At 41.6% G+C, this 21,207-nt stretch overlaps 1 protein-coding gene across 3 annotated transcripts in view; it reads right to left on the bottom strand.

Annotated features, from left to right (window-relative positions):
- Positions 1 to 18,877, bottom strand: part of LOC118175736 — a 214,843-nt gene extending 195,966 nt beyond the window's left edge. For all 3 annotated transcript variants that reach the window (XR_004755096.1, XR_004755098.1, XR_004755099.1), the window contains exon 1: positions 18,815 to 18,877. The gene's annotated coding sequence lies outside the window, so the exon portion shown is untranslated. The remainder of the gene's footprint in view (positions 1 to 18,814) is intronic.
- Between the last annotated feature and the right edge of the window lie 2,330 nt (positions 18,878 to 21,207).

Below are 21,207 nucleotides of genomic sequence, written 5' to 3'. Positions count from 1 at the left end.
GAAAATGCAGTCTGATTAAACCAACAGTATTTAAAACCCTTGCTGTACCACCACCACACCCCCGAGAGAAGCCAGCCAATACCATGACAAAGGGACAGTTTTCCATGAAAAATGTCAAAACTATCAGAAAAACAATTCTTCACAGCTGGCAACACACAAAGAAAGGCTGCCTACATTTTTGTGACAGCTTTTAAGAAGAAATTCACAGCTTAAGGTCCCAAAAATAACTTCAATCCATGCACATTTTTTAAAAAAATCACAATGCTATGACAACATAGAAGAGTTAGCAAGAGATAAGCAAATTGTTTAATACATTTTCAGGAGATCAGAACACATCACTACAGCAAATTCAATATAGCCAACTCTACACATTCATAAACCAGGAGCAAAGCCACAAGGATTAGCGTTTGCTTTTTTTCTTTTATTTAAAAGTGAAATTCTCGTTGTTCCAGGAGCTTGGGTTTTAGTAAAAACAGCACTGCTAGACACCCACCACTGCAATCAGCTTAACTGCCAAGGAATGTAGAGTGATACAGTCGCAGACTCCTTCCCTTTGTTCAGTTAAGTTCATTTCTGTAGCTGCCTTTTTTGTTGTTTTTTTTTTTTGGGGGGGGGGGGTTGACTTATTGCACCAAGTCCTGAGCTGGTCGCTGGCTGCCTGCTATCAGTGCAAAAGCAGCAATAGTGTATCCTAGTTACTGACAGGTATAACCTAACACTCATTTCTTCAAGGAAGGAAAGCGTTATCCACATCGTGCTGAAGACCATGTAACGCACCACTAGTTGAAATGACACATTCAAGGTCACTAAAAAGAAGTCTGAGTTCAAGTCTAACTCTTCCATAACCCTGTGCAGCAGTCCAGTGCCTGACGTTCAGCTCCTAATTAGAACTTCAGTGTTTATTCAGTTGTATGCTTTCTAAAACTATTATTTTGAAGCATAGAAAAAAGTCATAAAAAAAGAGAGAAGATGCAACATTAAAATTCATTGCTTTTGACCAGAATCATCAATACCCATTTTTACTCAAGCATGGATCCCACTGGATACCACATAATAGTGTCGCTGGTTATTTTAAATCCCTTCCACCAGCAAAGCCCATCAGTTTATCAGTTGATGTATAGCTGTTAGAGATTATTTGACATTTGCACTTCAACCTTGACTCTTTAAATAAAATAATTCCTTTAATACCACTTAGATGGCTCCTCCAGGTAGCACAAGAATAGGTAAAGCTATCTAAATACATTCTTCAGTCTTGGCATGATCAGATGTAAAGTAAATTTGTTAAGAGGTAAAAAAGAAAAATCAAAACTTTTTAGCCAGAAAAAAACTGATTTATTTTGCAACTGTAAAGCCCTATTATTATTATTATTTTCAAATTGTGGTATATGCTTGCAGTAGGAGAGATTACTGCAAAAGGTTCAAATCTTAAATCCAGCACTGGTTCAAATAACGTCATTGATGACAGGAAGAAATATTATGAAGATGCGTAACCCTAACTGATACGCACATGTAATACAAATGGCTTGGAACTGCACCAGCAGAGGTGACCAATACTAAGTTGCCCGCAATGCAGTTGTCAGCTTGACTCAGATTTTTAAAATAACACAATCTGCTGGAACTCCATTTCACAAGAGCTGCACCAGAAGTTTCATCCCCGAAGCCAACCTTTCATTTCTCTCCTCTTTCTGGACACCTTCCACCATTAATCCCTAAAGCATCACTTACAGACCACATATATGTTATTAAATATTGCTATGATAATGCAGAGCAGTTAGTTTCATCATCCCAGCATAACTGAAATCATGCTTTACTGGAGGAGGATGCCATGATTTGGTAATATTAAATTGGAGTTTCTCAAATATTAAATTTGAGTTTAGTCATAGTTTAGATACTACACATTTGCATGGCAGGCAATGCAATTAATTCTTCATAATGTGTCCAAACATCAAATTGCAGTTGTAGAGAAGCAAAAGGTAGGAAACAAGATGGACTTCATTGCACATAGACGGTATTCTTACAGCAAAGGGTATACTTCTGCCAAAAAGCAAGCATCTCTAGCCCTGAGCAGGCTGCCAACACAGCTTAACCCATCCCTGGGTCATATTTGTCCCTCAGCAAAGCTGGCATATCACCTTCTGAACAGGCTTCATACCTTTATAACAAGTTTCAGTATTTATAGCCAAGTGTTTATTTGCTCACCCTAGGTGCTTGGGGATGGAGTCCAAGCACTGGATCCAATACAAAAGCTTTCTCGTTTGAACTTGTAACACCTGTAGCTTGAGGGATGTAGGCTTGCTGTACACACACAAAGATTATTTTGGAAAAGTTTAGAAATCACTTCTGCACTGAAGGTGGAGTTTTTTGACCAATGAAACAGTTCCACGTCCACAAGGTGACAGGAAGGCACGGCGAACTTTGCCATGTCGCCAGACTTGAGAAAGCTGGTTGAAAAGCCCTGTTTGGTAGTCTTGACACATGGAAGGACTGGTGTCTTCTGAAGTGAGCTCTATTTTTTCTCAACTTTACTCTGCATGCAAATAAAAATCACTTGGCAAGAGTATGGTCCAGGCCACAGGAAAAAAAAAGAGCCCATCCACTACTGGGGGCCACGTTCTGGACAGTAACGCTTTGGAAGCGAATCAGCTCTTCCAAGATACCCACCATGAAGATTTAATCCAGTTGGTTTTCAGTGCAGATTTGTATCTTATTTCACTTCAGACTAGAGCTCTACCATTGACACTAAAATTTCAAAACACGCTTGCGTTTCTAAAACTGATGCATGTCTGTATAGTCTTGGCTCTGGTGAGTACAATGCAGACAAGATTTGGGAAGCTGTGCTCCATTCAGCCTCATGTGAGCCCAGGGTGTATGATGGACAACAAGAGACAGGATCTAAGCTGATGCAGAAAAACAGGTGCAATTTCTGACACAAACTCAAATTATTGGGGCCGCTTTTCATATTTAAAAGGGTCCTCAAGAGAACCGTGATTGTTATCACAAATATAAGTCCTTATGGTGAAACAACGAGCTCCAATGGACCTCTCAAAGTTTAGTGTTTATATTTTAATTGGACAAGCTGCAAAATAGGAAAAGTCCTTAACTGCACCTAAGCAGCAGTACTGGCAGAAGACTGTGGAAACGCTTAAAATGCTTTCAGGGAGGAAAAAAGGGACTGCTGATTTAAAGTCCCTTTTATAGCCATGTTTATTGCCGTTCCTATTGTAATGTCTAAGCTTGCTATACTGCATGAGCCTCAGGCTTCTCTTCTCACCAACTTCAAACTGGGAATTCATAAAGTACAGTTTTGGCCCAAAAAAGTACAAGCAGAACACTGCTCACAGCATGCAGACCTAATTACAAAATGTTCACAGTATAGCCCTTTACAAAGTCAGACCAACAGAGCTAATAAGCAACCATCTTTGTTATTTAGAACATCTAGTAGCATATTTCCTCATTACAAAGCTGCAGATTATTTTCAAGTTACTGATGCTGTACCATGAAAAAAAATATCTGATAGCAGCCCAGCAGAGGTTAGATGCTTCTCTGATGTCAGAAGGTCCCTACCCTTTCTGTGCATCTGGTAGAACCCTTATTAATGGGAAACAGAATGGATTTCAAGTCCACTGGTTCAGGGAAAAAAAAAATATGGAATAAATGATGTAGCATGTCTAGGGACCAGGCTTCCTTTCAAGCCAGTGACAGATGAAGCAGACTGGCTTTAGTATCTTAAAGGGTCAGGGATAAAATGAGCCCGTAGCAGCTGGAGAGGAATCCCAGAGCAGACAACGTTTTTAACCTCTGCTGTAAGCTTCCAATAGAATAAAGCAGAAGATGATAAAAATGAGTATGTAACAAGCCACTGTGCCTTGATGGCTCAAGCTAGACTTGACACTGCCAGGACAGCCATATCAGCCTGAAATTGTGCCAGCTCTATTAGGGAGCCTGAGCCATATTACATTCAATGTCAAAACTGAAACAAAACAGAGATGTGCTCTGGATAGCAGCTACAGTGAAAGACTGAGATAGCATGTTCCGTGTTCAGCTTTGATCTGTGTATTTCACTTTGCGTACCTTATTTACAGCTTGGATCACACAATGGAGAAGATCCAATCCAACCCATTATTACTCTTTCTTTTAATCAAACAATGAAGCAAGAGACAAGTTCTTAAAAACCAAAATATTTTCATACCTGCCATATTCCAAGCAAGTTATTTCTTTCAATACCATCATGTCTACTGTGCCTTGATTCCTATTCTACAGAAAATCATTAGTTAAACCTGAGATATTAGTAAATAGAATGGAGATAATGGCACTATCACTACTCATATTTAGGCTTTGTAGAATTCAGACTATGTTTACTTAACTATATTATCAATATTTATAACTAATACTTATTTGGGCTGCTGCTTATTGTACATGGTTAATTTATTATTAGATTCAGATTTCCCATCTCCATAGGTGATTCTGTACCATACTGTTTCTAGTCATACCTCCAGTTCTGGTTTCTCCTTCTAACTCTCTTCATTATACTCCTGCCTGGTCACAAGGCCACCTCTGCCTCCACCACCTCGTCTTTCCAGTTGCTCTCTATCTGCCCATGAATTACAGCATCCAACTGGTGGGACCAGGGAAGGAAAACAGAAGGCAGCACTGCAAGTTCTGGGTAGCAGAGAGGAGATGCTGAAATCAACTGAACGGAAAAGACTCAGAAGTGCATCAATAGATTCATTTTTTCCAGTAATGTTTAATGGTATCTATATACATATGTATACATATATATATTTAGCCTGCCAGTATCACACGTGCACTGCATAAAGCCAGCAAGTGTCATTCTTCCAGGTTCCAGTCTGGCACAAGTTTACATCTGAGCAATTTAACTGAAATAATGCCAGGAGAGCAGTTAAAGGAGAGGTCAGGAAGCCTCCATGTGGTGCTCAGCCAAGCCACAAGCTCAGTGTTAGAAAAGCCAATGCAAATACCAGAGAAAGAAGCTGGACTTCCTCCCGCTGATGTTTATTTCTATAATTGTTTTCCCAGGCTCACCAAGATGATGAGGGTACTTACGGGCACAGCATCTGGGAGCAGAGAGAAACCCCTCACTCCCTGCTTTGACTCTCTAGTGAATAGCTTCAGCCTAATACGTGCTTGGCCCAGCAGTTGCAGATCTATATGCTCTTAGTCATGTCCTCACTATCCTACCACATCAGCCTACATCAGGCTGAAGACAGAAACAGACAAGACATCTTATTAGGTGCTTTTTATTTTAATAGCATCATAGGTAAGGCAGGCTAGCTTCCAAGCTTGAGAAGTCATCCAGTAAAATCCACCTGTCAGCATGTTACAAGGCTGTTTTAGCAGCTGTGCTACTAAACAGAAAGGTATCAGGACTCTGAGGGACCCCTTCACTCAGAAGGTAATCTGGTACCAAGGCTATTGGAGTTGCTTTCTCATAGCATTATCTTTATTCAAGACCAAAGGGAGAAACACACCCCGTTGCCCTGCACCTCCCCAAAGTTCTTCTGCAACCATTTCTTCTAGTAAGCAATAGCACAAGACCACCGAGTATCAGATCCTAAGTTGATCCCTATTCTGCGGACACAAGGGTCTTCTACTGCAAGCAGAATGGAGTTACGCGTGAAGGTGCTTATTGAACACTGAATCCTACCTCCAGAGGGAAGACAAGCCTGTGAGTAGGCATGTTGCCAGCCAAGTAGATGGGTTTGCATGCCAAGGTAGCCAGGAGACTGCACGTGCACAAAGTCTGGGTGCTGCAACCAGGATTTCCAACCAAGCTCACGGAAATACCTGGCTGCCCACCCTGCAGAGTGCCTCTGCTTCAGAGGACAACAGCCTCTGAAGCAATATCCTTAACTCCAATCATTTCTACAGCCCCATGAAGTGATACCTGACCTTTGCAAATCAACAGAAGCAGACCCAAGATGGAGAGAGATGTTTTAAAGCAGCGATCACATCATGGGAGCTCTCTACTCAAATCCCAACAGAAGAGGCTAAAGCTCACTGTTGTTTCTGTAATAGTTTCATCAAAATCAGCACACAGCACCTCAGCCAACTTGGATAATACTTCTATTTCCATTCTTACAGCAATAAAAATGGGGAAAAAGAAAAAGGAGAGGAACTATTTTGCAGAACGTGAAAATGGAGCCTATAGCAGTGACATACTGCAGAATTTGTTATTTTCTCTGTAGAAATATTTCACATCATGCCTCTGACCCATGAAAATAGTTTAACAGGGAACATTCCAAACCGATTTTTACAGCGATTTTTTTCCCCTCAGGACAGAAGTATGAAAGTAACTAGACAATTTGTGCAGCTTCTAGTGAAAAAGCTGAAATAAAGAGGCCACTATTAAGCAGCTTTAAAGCAGCTACAGTATACTGGGAATGATTACGCATGTATTTAATACCACTGCTTTCCACTTGCCTCAGTCCTAAAGCGATCAAGATTAACTGGGAAGTGCTACCCCTTATGATTTCCTTAATCAGCAAAAGGTACGTTTACCCACAGCACCATGTTTTTTTGTGGGGTTTAAGGAAGAAATACTATTTAAATAAACACACGCACACTTTACATATACATTGCACAGTAACTTTCCCCACCTGCTACACTATTTTTGTTTTATAGGCGTCCATAATTCAAGAAGCACAGTGCTAATTTCCATCATGCGTGCTGCAAACAGCATCAGTGTGAAGTTTGCTCTGTGATTGCCATCTTGTGGCCACATAAACCTGTCGTCTTTGCTGTTCACTGCTCAAAAACAAATCCGTCTTGGAAAACATTCACATTTTTGCTATTCCTGGAGCCATAAGGGATAGCTTAGGGCTCCGGCTATCAAAGAATCAGGGTGTGGTGTCCTAATGAAAGCTCCACCAAACCCCATAAGCCCTGTGCATTGGTTCAAGAGAGGATTAAGGTGAGCTGCTCCCAAACAACTGCTCCTTGGCTCCAACAGAAGCAGAGCAGGGGCAGAAGCTGCCTGCGCTTTCCCAGGGCCATGGAGCTGCCTCTGTTCATTAACAAACTAAGGAAGAGTTTCACTTCTGATATATTCACACCTTTCATATCAAGGACTCACAGAAACAATCGAGTCTGTTTTACCTTACACATACGCCTGTTATAGAACCACCAAAACAACAACAACAAATTGGATTCCCTTTTTTGTCATCATCTAATCTTCAATAATTGACTCCAGCCCAGCTGGCCAGCTGAAGACTTTCCCATGTTGCTTTTACTGCCAACCCACTGGCTGTCAGAGGGACAATCTGAACCAATTCAGCACTCATTACCAAGAAGTGGCTAAATCTTTTTTAAAAATACAGCTTGTTTAGTGCCCCCAACAGCAAATAACAGTAGTAATAATATTAATACTAATAATAGAAACAAACTTGATGACACCTGAAAATCAGAGGAGAAAGGAAGAGGTCAGGATAAGAGGTCTGACAATGCAGGGGGGAAAAAAAAGGTCAAGCAGAAAAGGGCAAGCAGAGGAAAAAAATGCCAAGGAGATCCAAAAGAACAACAGAAGAATCTAGGCAGGTTAGGGAACAGAACATCAGACATGAAGAAAGAGAGAAGTCTTGGAAGACAAAAAGAAGGTCCACCCAAGGTCCACGCGGCCAAAAAGTCTGAGACAAGAATACTGGCCAACATTGTGAGGCCAAAGCAGAGCAGAGAGCGAGAGAAAGGAAAACATCACAAAACCTCACAGCTTACCAAAAGAGAAGAAAACAGAGCATTGAAGAACTGATTTATTTCTGTTTTAGTGTTCATTGGCAGGTGTTATATAGAAATAATTACACTTCTTAAAAGATGCTGTTATCCTAATGATTCACTGCATGATAGCTTTGCCTAACCCTGTTGGGGTTATCTGGTAGACTTTCCTCCTTAGCTCTCTTAAGATCTGCAGTTATCATTGTGCTCCAGAACTACCCTAGTTTTGTCCAACTAGATCAGTTATTCTAATAAGTTATGTCACATGCATATCTTACCCTGTGTATCACCGCAGCTATAGCAAAATACTACGACACTTTCCCGTATTTCTTTCTCATCCTAGTATCTTCCAGTTATTATCTTCCTCAGTTACATAAATATTTATTATAAATAACTTCCTCAATTATTTTAAAACTACGTTGGGTAGAGCTTGCTTTTAATTGACTGAGGTCAGCACGGATCTGCCAAGCACAAAAAAGCAAGGCTCTTCAGGTTCACCCTGCTTCCCCCTGCTTCCTAACCACAAGGGAGCAAAATCTACTCTTAAGCCTATTGCTAGTAAGTGGTGAGGACTGCACTCAGAGACATTCTTCCTCACTACTGAGATGAGCAAAGGGCAGAGAGACCTTGTGTTCCCTACACACATCCAGAGAACAGGCAACATGAAGTTCTCAGAAGGGAAATGCAAAGCTTTAGTCTCATTGTTCATTGTTTCCTCAAGCTGTGTGATTAGAGCACCTGAAGTATTTTGCAATACAAGCCTCATTGTATTCATCTTAAGACACTCATTGCTTTAACACCCACCCAGTCAGTGCTCCTCTTTCCTACACCACAAATACTCCCTAACTTTCAGATTTAAAAAAAAAAAAAATTATTTACAGACAAAAGGCTCCACAACGTTAGGAGTGAATTTGGCTCCTTGTGAAAAACAAACTGATTATAAAGAAAATAAAGCTTTGCAGTACATTAGAAAAAAAAAAAGTGAAGAAAAGCTGTATTAAGAAAAGCAACTAGTAACAAATGTAATCAAAGCCACTCAGTTCTGCCCCAGCTCAGTCTGGGGCTGGGCCTCAAACACACGAGGAAGCAGTGGGAACTCAGGGCTTTCCTGGAGCTGGAGCTCCCTTCAGCCCCTCAGCCCCCAGCTCTGTAGAAGCAGCCAGCAGCCACTTTTGCTGCTGCAGTAATTCCTTAAAACAGCACTACACAATATTTTTTCCCCCCATCTTTAAAGCTTTCATGTGACCTAGAACAATAAGTTACTACAATAGTCTGTAATATCCTCTTGCCTCCAGCACCAAGTTAGGTACGTGTGTCGATCTGCTCGAGGGTAGGAAGGCTCTGCAGGAGGATCTGGAGAGGCTGGACCGATGGGCTAGGGTCAACTGCATGAAGTTCAACAGGGCCAAGTGCCGGGTCCTGCACCTGGGGCGCAATAACCCCAAGCAGAGCTACAGGCTGGGAGATGAGTGGTTGGAGAGCTGCCAGGCAGAGAAGGACCTGGGAGTGATGGTTGATAGTCGGCTGAATGTGAGCCAGCAGTGTGCTCAGGTGGCCAAGAAGGCCAACAGCATCCTGGCCTGTATAAGAAACAGTGTGGCCAGCAGGGCCAGGGAGGTGATCGTCCCCCTGTACTCAGCTCTGGTGAGGCCGCACCTCGAGTACTGCGTTCAGTTTTGGGCCCCTCGCTACAAGAAGGACATGGAGGTGCTCGAGCGAGTCCAGAGAAGGGCTACGAAGCTGGTGAGGGGCCTGGAGAACAAGGCTTACGAGGAGCGGCTGAGGGAGCTGGGACTGTTCAGCCTGGAGAAAAGGAGGCTCAGGGGTGACCTTATCGCTCTCTACAGGTACCTGAAGGGAGGCTGTAGCGAGGTGGGGGTTGGTCTGTTCTCCCACGTGCCTGGGGACAGGACAAGGGGGAATGGGCTTAAGTTGCGCCAGGGGAGTTTTAGGTTGGATGTTAGGAAGAACTTCTTTACTGAAAGGGTTGTTAGACACTGGAACGGGCTGCCCAGGGAAGTGGTGGAGTCCCCATCCCTGGAGGTCTTTAAAAGACGTTTAGATGTAGAGCTTAGGGATATGGTTTAGTGGGGACTGTTAGTGTTAGGTCAGAGGTTGGACTTGATGATCTTGAGGTCTCTTCCAACCTAGAAAATTCTGTGATTCTGTGATAACCACGGAAGGCAAAGACAACCTTTCTCCCTGCTGCCCTGTCACGCCCTTCCTAAAGGGATACAAACACACAGACTGCAGAGCAAATAAACCAGATATCTTTCATTAAAGCCCTACTCAGAAAGGGCTAAGTATAAAGTCATAATTACAATATAAAATCAAGCTTTGGAGGCTGCAAACAGCTAGAATAGGAACAAACACCACCCTCCAGCCTCACAGTCACTTTACCCCCAGGAAATGGGAGTCTCGCAATTATTTCTCAGTCTTTTAGCAATCTAGCATCAAGAAGCAAGAAACAGAGCAACGCAACGGAGACACACTTGGGTAAATCCCCAAGCCCAATTACAATAGTGACAATACAGCGTCTGGAGGATTTACCATATATAAATGAACGCATTAACAACTCAAACAATGAACATTGTTTAAACAAGATAACAACAAGGACTCCCTTCGGGGACAGCACAAAGCATGAGCTGCTTTTCTCAAGTACATCCAAAATGCAATAACATAACTTCCATCAAAGAAAGATAAACACTAAAGTAGGATTAGCAATGGCCAGTACTTAGACACACGATGTGTTCCCAAATTAACATGATTAGCAGGAACAGGAAAAGAAATCCTGAATATGCTGCAGCAGGTTGAGCTTTGGATTCCTGTTGTAACACCTATGACAGAAAACCATTGCATCATAATCCCATTCATAATACCACCAAGCATCATCTTAAAAACTGGATACAGTTTCTTCCTTCTCCAACTCCAACAGGAAGGCTGATTCAAAGTTTTATTGCATCAATGGTTACAAGTTTCTCTTCTACCATAAATTTACCTATGAACAACAACATGTAGAAACACTTCTGACTCCTGTCCCTGTACCATCATTGTCATGCTGTTTGGATACCGTATTTCCTTGGCTTTATTTGTTCTTCTGGTTCAGTTTTAAAAAAGGATGCCCAACACAGCAACAGTCCACCTAGATCTCATGACACCAATGATCCCTGCAACCCTTTGTGTAGATTAACCACTATCATTTCATTCCCTTGCCCAAATTCCAGATGTCAATACATAGATAGCACTGAGTAATCCCTTTTCCCCTGATCTTAGTCAGAACCTAACCAGATTAAGCACTGTCCTATTACTGACAGTGTAGCCTAATGATTTATTCTTTTTGCTAGGTTTGAATTCCCTCACTTCACTACCTTCTGCTACAGCAATACTGAAGGCAGTGGTTATGAAGCAGTCCACTTACATCCATGGTATCCCTTCACGGAATTCCCTGACAACGCTAGTTTGGAATGGCACTATTCCACCTCTCCCTAAAAGGGAAACTGTTCAACAGCTGTCAAGGATTAGAGACCCTCTTTTATCAGTGCAATTCTGCTGAATTACCACCCCATAAAGATGCAATATTGAAAGACACTTTCAAGGCAGTAAGGTATTGTATACAAGCAAGCATAAAAATATGAAGCAGAAGTCCTCAACAGTAACAAATATATAATGATTCATCCATCTATTTTCTTCACACATGAAAAATTGGAGCAATTAATTTTAATTGCAAGATACAAGAAAAGTATTAGTTAAAAGCATTAGAAGGTTGTTCACCTGTTTCTGATCTATTTTTCCATTATCCAAAGGGAAATTATTACACTTCATTTACAGCTTCTAATTTATATGTGCTGACATCATTAATATATAGAGATTACCTAAGATCTTTAAGGTCCCTTCCAGCCAAAGCCTTTCTATAATCTTGAAGTTTGACTCGTTCTGCCATGCTGACTTCCAAACTGACATGTAAATTCCAGACCCCAGCCCACAAAATGGGCCTTCCCTCAGCCCCTACTTCTAGCCACTTCTTAAAACCTAGCAAGGCAAGTCTCCGTGATGCAAAGTTCAGTGGAAGTGTTGCTTTGGTAAAGATGGAAAGAACCTACCACTTCGACAAATGAAAGATGCTGCTATTTCTCCTTAAGACTTGTTTTGAAAAAGTAACTAAGAGACATAGTAGTGCTCTGTCCAGTGTTTGAAGACACTTGTAGTGATAAAATTAATGACATTATTTAGTTGTTTTACTAACCTGAATTTACACTTGCCCTGAAAATGCCAGCATTTTCCCACGTGAGCTGCCCTTTTCAAGGGCTCTATCACTATTAGCTTGTTACAGTCGAGTGATTTCAAAGCCCTAACTTTTTGTTCCTGTCATATGTGCTATTTTATAATCTTTTAAAGAAAAAGGAAAGAAAGTCTATAAAAGCCTATAAAGTATTATTTACTCAAGAGGCAGTTGGTTTCTTTCAAGCAGTCACTACCTATCTTCCATACAAATAGAAGTATAGGGAAACCTCATACAGTGTTTCTGGAAAAGGCAGTGTTTCTGGGAACAATAACCATCTTCAATATCACTTTTCTTACACCTATAGACTTCCATTACTTTTTTTCCCGTCACCCAAAGAAGATGGGAGAGCACGTGCCAGCGGCCACACTGTGCATCAGTGCAAGAATGACATGACACTGCAGCCTGTACACTTAATTTCAGACTTCACCAACTATGACATAGAACAAATAAAATCAACAAATGAAATGAAAAAGGTTGAAAGATATTGATCTCAGTCTTGTGTAATGTGCTACCATGTTTGAAAGAGGGAAGATCACAGGGGATCTTTCCCCATCTGTACAAATATCTGCTTAACACTAACAGCAAAAACAGCTAACAGGGCTTTCCCTAGCCAGCATTTTCCCTGGGAGGTTTAGCATGGAGCACAGGGGATACGGACAGCATTTGCAGACAAACTGCAATAAAACCTGCAGGCCCATTACTTCTGCCCTATGCTGCTCCGATATGCACCTCCCCTACAACACACCGTGCTGCAGCTGCTGAGAGATGAAGAAGTTGGTAAGATCAGCTCTTAGACTCTAGCCCAACAGACAATCCGAATTGATCGTTCAGCGATCGACTGTTCTGCAACTGGTAGATGAAGAATGATTTATCACCTTAAGTCCGGCTGACATATCACTGCAAGCTTTTGTTTGATCTATGTTAGTTTAATATTACACACTGACATACAAGTTTTCAAGTTCTGGCCATCCTGAAAGCACAAGCTCAAATATAGAGGATTACTGGGACACAAGAGCAGCTACCCAGCAGATAACCCTTGTTTACATCTGTATGGACAAAGAAAGGAAAGCAAGAACCCAGAGGCACAAAGAGATCCTAAAGGAGGTGGGGGTATGCCTTGCTGATACCTGCCAGCCCTGTGCAGGCACCTTCAAAGAGCCTGATAGCTTCAGTCATAACTGCAGAACACCGATATCCACTGATAGAAGTTTCTATCAAAGAAGCCTTACTCTATTAGTAATAATTTAGAGTTAAACACCTGCCAAGTCTGGGGATTTGAACGAGGAACATGGAGTTACTTTATCAAACTAAGTTCCTTATTGAATGGAGATTCATAAGTTCTGCACATTTGGTATCATGCTCTTACAGTTTTATCTTCAAGATGTAGAAAAAGACATGATTGCAATGGGCTAAAGTAGGTTTACTTTCCTGGTGTTGTTCAGAATGGATATCTTGCATGATTGAACAGCGCTTTGTTCAATTCTCAAAGCAATTTACTAGAATTGAGAACAGAACGTTTGATAGAGCAAGTTGGTCAGTCCTGGATGATTACTTCTTATTCCAAAACAATTACAATAAAGGGAAAATGGGTTATGTTGCTATAAAAATATGACTCCTTCCAAACAGCAGCAGAGACACACATGGATACACGATCACAGCCGTAGCAGTCACTACAGAAAACAGAGCAAGTCCTTGCTATGCCACAAAAAGCCTAATTTGCAGAAATTGCTTAATGAGTTCCTTTTTAATATTTAAAGTGCTATATAAAGTCACGTGTCTGCCCCACAGTAATAGGAAATGTGCTTCCCCAACCCTTTCTTCCCCCTTGTTACTTTCTCCCACTCCATGTAGGTTAGAAACAACCGATGCAATGCCGCACCATGATACAAGTACCACAAGGGCATTCTTGGAACCGTACCTCCGGTAAATTATTGGATCAAAGAAAATGAAAAGCCATTGCTTCTCACTGCACTCATTCCATTGCCAGACAAAGGACTTCTCCCCAGCTCTGCAAATAGGGCTTTGTAAATGAAAAGCTCTGTGTTGTGTTCCCCATACTACTGCACACTATTTACTGTCTGGAACTTGAAATGGGGGAATGAAAGCAGGCTGAATTTTCAGAGGTTTCTGTGCCTGTAAATGAGGCCTATTTGGAAAATTGAGACCTCATCAGCTTCTTTCTGAGGAAGGAGAAAAAGGGATAAATTCATTTCAGTATGTGATAAGGCTATGGCATAAAGTGAAATACAATATAAGTCATTTAGCAGTCAGAAAACAAAGAGACAAGTTAGAACTGTCAAGGTTTTCATTAGGCCACTCAAATAGTCAGCGGAGTTTTAAACTTCACAAAGATATCTTGCTTTCAAAAATGTACTAAGCCAACACCCTGCATACATGATGGCGTTAAGTTACCGATACACCACCACCTAAACCCTGTTCAGTATCACAGGTATTGGTATCACCTGAAGCACACAGGGCCCCGTGTTTCCCTGATACACTTGTCTGGAGAACCCTTATGTGCATGGAGCTCTTGGAACAACTTGGAAAAAGGGAAATTTAGAAAACAAGACTGCAATACTTGAACATTTTTAAGGACTGAAGAGAACAAGAGATTTACCCGTGTTTAGGTCTGTCTGAATGCTGAAGATGGATTCCAATGCTCACAGCACTCCCCAGGTATTTGCTAACACCAAATTCCTCCAATGCAAGGTGTTTATACACAATAGGAAAAACACGAACATCTTGGAGGGATGCCTTGAATCCGCCTCTTTTCACAAAGTTCTTCTGCATACCAGACTTCAACAGAGCTTGCAAAAAATCCACACCTGTGAGTTCACCTCACTAAAATGCCCCACCTGCAAGTGATCAGCCTGGTAACACTTGGGCCCACTGGGCACCAGCAAATCACAAGACTTCATAAAAACACATTACTTAGTGCTTGCAAAAGTCACTTTACTGAAAGAAAAAGGAAAAATATTACAAGTGACAGCCGTGTAAACTCTACATATTGCCAACTCCCCATCTCCCTTCTAGAAATACTGTGCCCAGTCCTGCATTGCCTTACACCTTGTGCCATTCACAGCAATTTCCACAGAAACGTAAAAATGATGGATCACATTCTTTAACCTTCACAATGCACAGATGTAAGTGACAACAAAGTACAAGACAAAAGAAGCAAACTGAGAATAAAAGGATATTTTAACATCTGCTGTCCTCTCAAATCTCATGTCTCTGAGCAAAGAGTGCCAGCAAGGCAGCTAATTAGCACTAAATCTGGTGATCCCTTTTTTGTATGAGCATACCTGTCTACTAAAGAACAAAATGAGATCAAGAGCTTATTTTGAAAACTGGAATGAGCAGCCATCAAGTGGTAATTATTTTCCATTTACCAACAAGAAATTGTCTCAGAGAACCTCTCTCTCGTGCAGGTTTTGAACTATTTGCTGTTTCTCAGCACAGCTAGTCCAACAATGAACTCGCACGCTGGAAGCCCAGCAAAGTTGCATACCAATACTTGCAGAGACATTTCTGCTCTACAATGGTTTTGTCTCAAATAGCTGTATCTATATATACGCTAATTAGGTGCCATTGAAGTGCTGCTGGTTGAATACTAAAATAAAACATCTGCTTTCACCACCCATTTGTACTGAGGAGCACGTTGTAGTGTCAGGTTATTGTAATGTCAGGTTATCATAGTTTATATGCCAGCCATGTACAAAAACAATTACTTTCAAATGAAGCTGACATCATTTGCCCTCCTGTACTGGAGCTGTTCATCAAATGCCTTACCTCTGCCGTGTATTACTTGATTCCCTCTGAATTAATCTTCTGGGTCACAAAACTTGCTCACTTGAAATTTTTAGAAGATGGCTACATTTTCTTAAACCCTCATACACATTCTTCAAGCTACTTCAGAGCTTTACACCGGGCTAAATAGCAGACCAGATCAACTTACCACCCCCAGAATGAAAAATAAAACCACAGAAGTGGACTTCTGCAAAAATATAACCTTGCAAAACTTTCAGGGGCAGAAGACATCATTTTGTGTGTGCCTAGAGCAAGGGGACTCTGGTCTCTGGCTGGACTTCAAGATTCCATCTTAAAGCACAGGAAAAAATACAGGCAAAACAAGCTCAGGGCAAAGCCAAGGAGACCCCCGTGCAGAGGAAAGAGAACACATGGCAAAGGAGAAATAGGTTTCACGGAGCAAGTGAGTGGGGATGGGGAGAGACAGGAGGCCAAAGGACCAACAAGGATGAAACCACTTTCCACACAGCAACCCATTCAGCCCTCCTTTTCCAACCTTTGTCAAGCAATCCCACTAAGGCCTCCACACCCCTTCCTCAACAGATACCACCCGTGTACCCCCCCACCCCATCTCACTATTATTAAACTAAACCTTGCATTAACTCTGGAAAGAGACAGCCTTGGTACGTATATATGTGCTTGGGACCACTTTTAGGATTTAAAAAAACTCCAAGCTCTGTGCCATCGCTAAAACTGCTGCAGTGAGATATTACAGTGGCATGTCTGGGGGAAGACTGCTCAGGCTTTTTCCCCTTGCCAGCAGCAGAGCATTAGGTTAGGTTATTAAACATTTGCTTCTTTAAGCAACAGTCCCAGGTTAGGATTAACATGCTGAGCCACAGGAGCTTTTCAAAAGCTATAAATTTCACCTAGGGTACAGCAACTTGCTCTTTGCCTTTATCCCACCTGTGCTAGTTATATTAAAAAGAAAGAAAGGAGGTTGGAAGGCAAAGATGCGGAAAAGAAAAAACAATTTATCACAATGAAGAGGATTTAGCTTGCAAATGAGTTTTATCAGAAGCAGGAGAGCCAGAACTCCTTGGAAGGGAAGCCCCACAGCCCGACATGGAACCCGAGACCAGCACAGCACATGGGATCACGGACACAGCCACAGGAATGGTGCCTGAAAGGAGAGCCCAGCACTGTCCCACAGGCTGTTTCGCCCACATTCACAGGGATACAAAAACAACACTGGGGCAGAATTTCTGCCACTTCATCTAGAGCTCCTCCTGAGCATTAGGTGGCAAAAATCGCATCTCCCGATCATAAGATGATCCTGGATTCATGTTGCTCTCCCAGTGGGCAAGCATCTCGTTTCCTATCAGCCTGCACAGGCATAACCCAGCTGAGCAGTCCCTAGACCTTTTTTTTCACTCCAATCAGTGTTTTCATCCAGTTGAATATTTACCAGAATGAGAATCCTTCTGCCTGAGCAGAGATGGAAAGAAGAAAAAAAATACCCTACATCAGAGCTGTGTGTTTGTACGTACTATTAGACAAGGAGAGCATATGAAAAATTTAAATTCTGATTTGAACTTTAAAGAACACCCTGTTCCCTCGGGTAGCAGGGTTCAGCCAAGGAGGTTTATCCACACTGACTGCAGTACATATGGCTCTTCTGAGTAAGCATACCAGAAGGTTTTTTTTTGTTTGTTTGTTTGTTTTTTTTTTGTTTTTAAATAAAATCTTGACTTTTCCCCCCTTGAAATTTTCCAAGACACTCTCATGTAAAAATTATGAAGCTTCTTTGCAGACCTAGTACAACTTTTCTCCCCCCACCTGACAAAATAGAGGTCTTTTTTCAGGCTAACAAATCACATGTTACTCTCTTAGCTTTAGAGGGATCACGTCAGTAAAAAATACTGCAAAATAGATTATCTAGAATGCAGGCAGGTATTAGTGACAAATCTGTTCAGCAGCTCATTGTTGCCTTTATAAGAGCCATACCCCCAAACAGCCTGCTCTATCCTAAGTAGGCAGTAGGCGCTGTAAAGCAATATTAAGCAACCTCGTCACCATAATTCAGGGAAACACACCTAACACGGTTAAGAATTACTACACAGCAAGAGCTTGTGGTAGCATTTACACACATCGAGAGCCATGAAATAGCTCCATACTAATAAAGCAAACTATACAATAGCCTTTTAGAGGAGGACATAAGGAATGCATCTCTGCTCCTGCACGCGCTGCTGCAGCACTTCTGCCTCCCCCAACGGCTGCTTGTCTCTCGTGAGCCCTTCCTGATTTTAGAAGCCCCACAGTTAAGGACGCTGCAGGCATGGCAGGGCTTACTCAGGCACACATATACAGTGATACAGTCACATCAGTACGTTAACGTTGATTTCTTTGTTCTTTAACTGTTCATTAGTCCGCACTCACAAAAAAGAGCTGTTTCGTCAGATTATACTGAGGAAAGCCAAGAGGAGCAGAGAGATGAGAAAGGAGCACAACTGCTCCCTCTTCTGTAAATCAGCAGCCTGCAGTTCAATGGTGACAGCAGCAGAGCCAAAAGCACCAGCGAGAAATCAGGAATTAGGAAAATACCAAGAACCAGCTATACAAGAGACACAATTGCTCATTCTGGCAGGAATTCCCTTCAGCCTGCATCCCCACGGCTTTCCTATTATAAGCCTGAGAAAGCAAACATCTCTCAGGAAAGGGGTCCTGTTTCAATCCATCTCTTCCCAGGTAGTTTCTACAGTGATAATAAGAATACTACATTCCAAAAAGCTTGCTAAATCTAAGTTATCGGAACTATCCCTAGAGCTCTCAGAAAAAAGATTTTAGATTCCCTTGGGGAGACCTTTCCCAGAACTCAGCTATCATCAAACTACCAAAACTTGAAGAGAAACAGCGGCTCAGAAGTACCGTCTCAAATTCCAGCTCCAGGTTACCGCAGAGAAATTCATCACCATCACACAAATATACCAACAAGCAAAGCATCATCCCCCAGAAAAAAAGATTCAGAAAAGTATCATACCATAAAAAAGCTCTTACCTTTCTTCCCACACTCAGGCATACCTTGACCCAAACTGCATTCACACGTAAAAAAGAACCTCTGCTCTGCTTCCACTCAGCTATAGCTGCCTGCCTGCACAGGTGTCCCATCACATGCCACTTTAAGACAGGCTTCTCCACTTAACTTGTCAACTTGGTTTTAACAAGCTCAACCTGTCCTTATCTTCAGACAAATCCATTTATGTAGCCATTTCTAAAATACCTTGGATGGGCATAGTTCTTTGTACTACTAAGGGATGCTTTTTGACCACTGTGATGAAAAATCTGGGGCTATAATTAAAGAAAAAGTCTGAAATGGAAGAATATGTACTTGTTCCTTCTGAATTCTGTGGGAACAAGACACAGCCTCATCATTATGAAAGCTTTTTCACTTTTTAAAAGGACTTTGTGCTTCGCTTAGAAGGCTTAGAGGTGAATAACTGACATTAAGTAGACCTTCAATGTTTAACCCCATGACTGCTCCATCCAGCAAGCACAGAGAGGAGCGAATGCCAGGCCCCCATAACAGCACGGTGCAAGTGTCACCTGCTGCATCTCCCCAGCTTCAGCCAGAGCACAAGTGTTCAACATCTCAGAAATGAAGGATTGCTGCAATCTCAGACCATGACCCCATAAACCCTCACCCACCCAGAAACACCTGACATACCCAGCTGATATTTTGCTGAGTAAAAACTTCAGAATAAGGCATTTGTACACTTGATTATGGAAATGCAGAATTTCTTGAAATACTTTTAAAACTGCCATGAATTCATGAAATTGTTTCCCAGGAAATAAATACATCTCCGTTGTTTAGTGATCTCACTTCTGCTACAACACGTGTGCGAATGTGCACTCTAGCACTTAATGATGCTTATAAATGTTATGATACCGCTCTGTGTGCAGGGACTAGCATTTGGTATTTATGAAGTCCAAAGTAATTTTGCCTAATAAAGTTAATGAAGTATAAGTTAGTAGCTGGAGTATATCAATCTCATCATTTTCACTACCACTATACGTAAGCACTTAAGATCATTACCATAAAAATTTAATAAACTCATTTTTTGCAAGTTTTCTTCCCTAACCCTTCTTACTAGGCTGATCTCTGAAAGTGGCATGGACACCTAGAAGATGAAATGCATCTATAGGTGGTATCACCATGTGTTTCACAGAAACAGCAGCCCTGGCTATGTCCTTGAGAGCAAAGGATCATTTGCTATCAAAATGCAGGAAAACTATGAGGGGAGAAACCTAATGAAGCAATGACATGCTCATCAGGAACATAATCTAACTGTGAAGTAGCTCCATTAAAAATATTGGCTAACTTTCCATGAACTTAAAAATGTTATGAGTGTTAACAGCAATTACGTGCCTCGTATTTTTAGATTAAGAGTGCCAGCTGAGCTGAAGACTTTTTTTTTTTCCAGGGGACTTAGATAAGTCTGTCTGAAAAACCAAGGAAGAGGTTCCCAGAGGATAGATCAGGAAGATGACAAAGCTTGGAAGAAAAAGAGCAGCTCGTGCCACAGAGCTGTGCCCAGTGCCAGGCACTCGGAGGTGCAGAGCTGGGGCAGGGGGGTCCTGTTCTTGCAGAGCCCTTCAGCAGATCAGGCTATTTCACTGCTGTTTGAAGTTAGTCAAGTCTTCCAGACTTGGGAAGAACTAGAGACCTGACCCATTCATTAATTTACCATTATTTCACCTTCATCTGTTCTTGGCCATGTTTTGCATAAGCACACAGTTTTCTGAGCTGAAAATGCTCCTGAAAACATTGGACTTGCTCCGCACAACTAAAAAAAAAAAACAAAAAACTAAGCCAGCTTCAGAGATTCGTATCTTTTCACATCTCAAACACCCACTCATTTATTATTCTATTTGGAAAAATGTTACACGATACTCTCAGGTTTTCTCCCTCCAGGAGAAATCAGCATATGGCAAAACCAAGAAAAAATCATTAAATGCATTCAAGTGAAATTCTGTTCTACTGTTTTAATTGCTCAGAGGTGAAGACGTGATTTGCTGGAGGATATATTCAAACAAACTCAGGGAGTTATTACAGCTGCATTATTTTTTTTAAAGGTACGCCCCCAAAAATGCGATTTCCAAACGTATTTCTTGGTTAGCTTCTTTCTGGGTAGAAGCATCAGTACACTGAATGTAGGGCAGGATTCTGTATGTATTGTTACAAGACAGTTGTTTACAGAGACACCCTGAGTTTATATCAGCACAATAGTATTAAGCAATTATTTTAGCAATAAATACAACTGACTGCGTTACTGAGCACTTCTTTTAGTTTGTCATTTGCATTTTCTGCAGTGCACCGATGTAACCTATAGAAATCATCATACTGATTCTCCCACATCTGGATTCTTCTAGACATTTTGCTAACTGCTGGG

This window comes from Oxyura jamaicensis, chromosome 18 (assembly GCF_011077185.1).
Source record: "Oxyura jamaicensis isolate SHBP4307 breed ruddy duck chromosome 18, BPBGC_Ojam_1.0, whole genome shotgun sequence".
Taxonomy (NCBI): domain Eukaryota; kingdom Metazoa; phylum Chordata; class Aves; order Anseriformes; family Anatidae; genus Oxyura; species Oxyura jamaicensis.
Note: the sequence above shows the minus strand (reverse complement) of the source record. Positions and strands in the feature narration are given on the sequence as shown.